We start from the raw sequence: 6,703 nt of genomic DNA, 5'->3' as shown, positions 1-6,703 counted from the left end.
CTTTGAATAATATATTATAACGTAAGCAGATCAAAACTAATTTCCGCACGAAAAACATAAGTAGCTGATCTTTGTGTGATTGTTGGTTAATGACATGGGCCGAGAACTCATTATCAGTAAAAAATAGGAGGCAGCGATTTACCACGTGTTTGTCCCAGCCTGGGGAGAGGATTTTTGGGGACGAAAAAGAAAAGATCGAGGTGAATGAGCCCCTTCACACTTGCAACATAAATGTTTGTACTGACAGGCAGCACATTCAGTACCTTTACTGAACGTAAAGCAATAGCCTTTAGGTGGGTTGTCAAGGTGAGATGAGGGGTTGAGTAGGTGCCATGCGATAAGATTGTTGGGAACGCATCCAAAATTCCCAATGGATAACACCTCATGGGAACGATTGCAGCAAAAAACGAATGTTTTCGTCATAAAATGAAACTGAGATAAGCAATGAATAGTGCTAATGTAGGGGGAGGCACAGGCATATCCGAATTAGAACCTGGCAAGGTATTAAACAAGAATTGATAACAAAGGTTCCAAGCCCTTTTATATGAAGGAATTGATGATGGCTGCAGGCTAGATTTAACCAGAAGTAAAACTATACTGCGGCATGCAGAAGGTAATGGGGTATGTCTGTCGCTGACTGATCCGTGGAGGCTGGGGCCAAATGGCGAAATTTGTGGATCTGCAAACGAGATAAAGAGTCGGCTAGGTTGTTTTGGGTCCCTGGCAGATGCTTAGCTTTGAGTAATATATTATAACGTAAGCAGATCAAAACTAATTTCCGCACGAAAAACATAAGTAACTGATTTTTGCGTGGTTGTTGTGTAATGACATGCGCTAAGGACTCGTTATCAGTAAAAAATAGGGTGCAGCGATTTGCCATGTGTTTGCCCCTGAGAAAAAAGTTGAGGACAATAGGTAAACAAATTCTAAGGTAGCTTCTTAAATGACGTCCAGGATGGTGGCCAGGACCCATAGCACCAATGATTTTGGAAAATTGCTCCAAAACCTAATGAACCCGAGGCAACTGTGTAAAGACGTAAACGCTCTGGAGTATACCAGACATCCTCAAGGAAAAAGGACTTGCCATTATAAACTTCCAAAAAGCCCAGCCAAACTCGTAAATCAGCCTTCACCTCTCGTTTCAGGCGAAGAAAATGGTATGGTTATCGGATGCCAATTGTAAGGTCAATGAGCCTGCGCAGAAAGGCTCGGCCCGGCTGAATCACAGAACATACAAAATTTAGAAAACCAACTAAGGATTGCACTTCGCGTAACGTGGCCTTCTTTTTCATAAGAAAGTCAGAAATTAGGTCTTTGCACTTCAAGATTTTGTCAGCGGGCAAGCGAGCCTCTAACATGACGATGTCCAATTCGATCCCTGCAAATGACAGAGTTGTAGCAGGGCCACAAGTTTTCTCTGGTGCTATGGGAATTCCCACATAAGTACAAAAATCCGCAAAGAAATTGAACTGCTGATAGCATATGTCACGAGAAGGAGCGATTATCAGAAAATCGTCAAGAGTGTGAACGATATGATTGATTTTCAAACTGTTCTGGGCCACCCACTCCAAAGCAGAGCTGAATAATTCAAAAGTGCGACAAGAACTCGAGCAGCCCATGGGCATGCATTTGTCAAAATGATATTGTTCACGCCATTATTATCACTAGGGTGAACTGGAACAAGTTGGAAAGCATTATTGATATCAGTCATAGACAAAAAGCACCCTTGGCCTTCTGCTCTAATATGGGCGATAGTGTCGGTAATGGTTGCACAGTGGACACTAGCATGATGGGCAGGAATACTGTCGTTAACCGAGGAACCAGCAGGATACGATAAGTGATGCATAAGTCTCAATTCACCAGGTGTCTTCTTAGGAACGACAGCCAGCGGAGAGACCCGAAAAGTAGAAAATTGTGGTAGGGCATATGGGCCAGCCAACCGACCTGCCACTAGCTCCTTCTCAATCTTGAGATCCACCATGCACTTGTGGCTTTTGCAACGCGGATGCCAAATTGGTAGAATTGCTGGATATTCTATCCCCCTCAGAATGAATGGGAAAACCAAAAGTAAAACCTGAAACAAGATGCTCTGCCTTGGAAGGGGTGTAACCCGACAAGAAGAAACTTTAATTAATCCACCGACACGGACAGGCGTGGTAAGCTTTATTTCTAATAATTTGATTGTGTGTTGGTGGTTGAGGGTCTGGCAGCCTGGGGAGAGGATTTTTGGGGTTTTAAATGGGAGACGAAAAAGAAAAGATCGAGTTGAATGAGCTCCTTCACACTTGCAACATAAATTTTTGTACTGACAGCCAGCGCATTCAGTACCCTTACTGAACGTAAAGCAATAGCCTTTAGGTGGGTTGTCAAGGCAAGATCGTGATGACAGGGGTTGAGTAGGTGCCATGCGATAAGATTGTTGGGAACGCATCCAAAATTCCCATAGGATAACACCCCATGGGAACGACGAAGGTCGCGATTGCAGCAAAAAACGAATGTTTTCGTCATAAAACTTCCAATGCAGGTGACTTCTGGCTGCCAAATCCTGAACCACTTCACCATATTTCATGAGGGCAGGAGCCTCAGAGAGGTTCTTTTTTACAGTAGATGCCTAGAAAGGCATAAAAGCAACTAAACCATGACTTAATGAAACCCAGAGGTTACCCTCTGCATTGTGGAGTTCACCACACCACATGGTCTGAGGACAAAGTCCAACAGAACTACAAACCGCAAGGAATACCCTACATTGTGGAATTCCTACAGAGCTACAGATGCGAGGAATACACGTCTCACTGACGTCTCAGAGAAACAAAGTAAAATACTGAAAGCACCCATGATGTTTTGAGAAATAAATTAAAAGAAGGATAATGCTTTCAAAATGGCACCGCGATAGCTTCGATACAACTGATGCTGACCAGCCGCGTTTAAATGAACACCATCGGGAAAATAATATTCTTTAGCTGGATGATTGAAAACTCGATGATGCCAACAAAAGACATTGGGGATAGATTCGAGCACCACATTGACATAAATATTTAAGATTTCAGCGCGATGCCCGACAAGCGTCGTGTCAGGAAGTGAGCTGCCACGTAGTATGACATAACACCATCCAACAACGCGGACTGAAAAACTGGATTAAAACAACTGAACCAGTTCTTCTACTGTCGAACCAACTACCTATGGCGGTATACAAGTCAGGTCGTTAGTGCCGATCTCCAATTTAACAATGTCGGCAGCGAGGGAATCGATTATGCTCAGGTCAAAAGCTCGAAGTTTCTCAACAGTGCGCCCACCTACGCCATGAAAATGAATCGACACCGAGCCGGCAAGGCCAAAACTTAAATCCGCTGTGTCGTGAAAACCTTTGCCAGTGTCCCGATATAATCATTTATTGAAAGAATGTCCTAGAATAAGAGCCTTTGGAAGATTACCAGCCGTACTAACAAAAAAGGGGGTGGGGAGAACAATAGAGCGTGATGTGCAGAAAAACGCAAATAAGTATTGAAAACAATTAAGCCTAACTAAAGCAATCGCCTTGAAACTAAAGAACCAAAGGAAAAATGGATGGATAATAATCAATGAATGAAATGAAAAATACCCACGAGACTTGCAAAATGCTTTGACCCTTGACGAGTACAAGCTAAGAAGTGAATGAACGCTACTTGCCACGTCAAGCATGCGTTTGATAACACCCTGAGAGGAGGTAATAACTATTGATATTTACCTAGCCCTTCACGTCACAATAGGATGTGGTTACGCAATACTTGTCACATAACAGTTTAAACAAAACATTACGAGAAAACATAAAAATCCTACTTCTAGCAAATAATTTTTTTTAGTTTAGTTGCCAAGTACCCCACAAGCTTTTAGCTTTGAATTTATTATCGTGTATAAATAAAGGTTGTATTGTACTGTATTTTGTTGTATTGTACTTAATTTTAAGTAGGCCTACTGATGTTTTTGCCGTCTTGGGAAAGCTACACTATGAACAGAAACTCAGCCTCTTCAAGTGAAATGGTACTGTGACTAATGTTGGATGTGGCTAAAAACGATAAATCCCCGACCCCCCACCCCCCGAAAGTAGCGAGACCAAGTTTTTTAAATGGTATACCGCCTTGCATACGGAACCCGCGCCCGCAGTGCGCGCGGCAGTCAAAACTGTGCTATCCTTGTGCTATCCTGTCAATCATTTGCCCTTTCACCGGAAACAGTGCATTTTGGTTGTGCGTAAATGACATTGTTGTCTATCTACCCCGTCGAAAGGATGCGGTCAAAGTCTTTATTCGCGAAGTTAACTCAAATAAATCCATTATCAATACGGTTTTGCCGTCTTCTTACACTTGATTCGAAAATACCAGCCTGAATTCGTCTTAGAATAGTTAGAAAAAGCACAAATAAAAGCCAAAGCACAACAGGTTACGTTCGAATTCTGCTCGCCGACAACCCAAGTTTGTTGACAAAAAAATTGCCGCAAAATGTTTCAAATGGTTTTCTGGCCCATTATTAGTAATGGCGCTCACGTGCATTTTAAATGGAGTATCGGGAAAGAAAAATTGTCAAGCTGATATTTGTTTCGTGTGAACATACATTTTCAAGTAGCGAAAATTTGTATAAGCACAACAAAACTTTTACTAACCATTGCCCGAAAGCTCCCGAAGGAACACCATTTGGAAGCTGCAAGGAAGCCGCTGATGAATTTTGCACAAAAACCTCGGCCCCTAACACCGGAAAGCCAGACTTGGAAAGTTTTTCAGCGGAAGGCTCGCTAAGGAAGAGTTTCTAGAGCTTGCCCTCCCGCAGGTCGCCAGAAAGGTGCAAACAAGCTGATTCATGTCTGAAAACAGCAAGATCTAGAAGGGGCAGTCAAAATGGTGTTTCTTGTATTGTGCGAAAATTTATTTTTCCCTCAATCCCAAATAAGAACTTGCTGTGTCTTGCAATTCAACAGTGAATTGCTATTCGGCCAATATGAGAATCAACATCAACAAAGAGGCACTCCCAGGGGTTTGGGGAAGAAGAGAACATGGCTAATTTGAACTGGGGAACAGAGTAACATACATACATACATACATCCATACATACATAAACTTTATTTAACGTGGGTAGAAACACTTAGCTGAAGCTATTTTACAGGTTTTCCACAAAATAATATTGAAGAAAAAATAAATATATACATAAAAATGTAAGAATATGAATAAAATATCTAGTATCTAAAATTTCAAAATTTAGGTAACTAAAATTTAATGTTCCTCACTGGTTTTTTTAACAATATCAAAATATTTTAGGGAACAAGGGAAGAAAAACAATTTAAATTTTAGGGATCAAAAAGCTGGGAACAAGTTTGAAAGTAATTTGGGGAACAAGGAAACACAAGCAAATACTTAAAGGGAACAAGGACTCCTCTCCCCAGGAGGGCCTCATCAAATGTTCTGCCTCTATCCAACAGCTCAAACAAGCTATTCCAACAATTTTTGAATGACCAACAGGAAAAGAAGACTCTCTTAGAGAAATTAATTATTTATAATAACACTCTAGCATGCAAAACAATGCTCAGATGCTTACGAGCACCCTCATGTCCATGTTTGTAAAAAAGCACCGTGAAGTATTCCTTGTGGCTGGCTGGTTTAGGCATTGTTTCGTCTTTCAACATTGGGCAAAACCAAATCAACTCCATTCTCAGAGGGCACTGGCGAAAGAAGCTAGAAGAAAAAACTGGCCTTAATCCAATTCTCCCAAGGTAATCTTTACAGAATAAGATTATTGAAGGAACACTTTTGAGTGCCAACCTTAAGCCTTTTAAAACAAGTGCAAACAATATTAAGTCTTTAAATTCACAAAATGTCAAACAGCATATTTTACGGTAGCCTCGCAGCTCCTACAAGGTCTCACCTGATTGGAGACCACCCTTGAGGTTTAACAAAAGAACAAATAACAGAAACAATGGACCCTAGGCCTAAAACCTAACCCTTTCGTTTTAGGCCTAGGGTTCATTGTTTCTGTTATTTGTTCTTTTGTTAAACCTCAAGGGTGGTCTCCAATCAGGTGAGACCTTGTAAGAGCTGCGAGGTGACCCATATTTTAGTATCATATTCAATTAGATTTGGCTGCAATATTCCTTAAAACTACGCAGAACTATTTGCCATAAGATGTGGAACATTTCCTGCCTATCTAAATATGCCGCAAAAGGGCTCCAAAAAGCAACCAGTTAGGTTTTTAGATAAAGATACACAATACCTAAAAAATAAATTACTTGATGTGATCAAGACATTGAATGACCAAGCAATAAACAAATGGCAGCAATGTATGTTAGGTTCACAAAGTGGGGAAAAAATATTCCTCAACTGATGTTTCAATATGCATTTAAATAAATTTTCTATCAACAATTCAAGGGACTGAATTTTCACTGGTATTGATTAACATTTCCATGATAAGCTTGAAAGTGAATCTGGCAACCACAGTGCCCTATGAAATGGGAAATAACTTAAACAAACTCTTTAAACTAACATTTTACAAGGGACACCATTGTTGATGCCCTTCGAAGAACAAAGATTAAATTGAAAGAAGAGTTGGTCTGGAGTTTATCCACAATGAACAGTTAGTGGCTGCATTCACTAATGTAGAGAACAAACACATCAAGTTTCTTCTCAAGCAACCAGGTGTTCAAGGAGCTATTCAATTTCCAAAGAACTATGGTAGTGTACAA

The sequence above is a fragment of the Montipora foliosa genome, chromosome 6, assembly GCF_036669935.1.
Source record: "Montipora foliosa isolate CH-2021 chromosome 6, ASM3666993v2, whole genome shotgun sequence".
In the NCBI taxonomy this organism is placed as follows: domain Eukaryota; kingdom Metazoa; phylum Cnidaria; class Anthozoa; order Scleractinia; family Acroporidae; genus Montipora; species Montipora foliosa.
Note: the sequence above shows the minus strand (reverse complement) of the source record.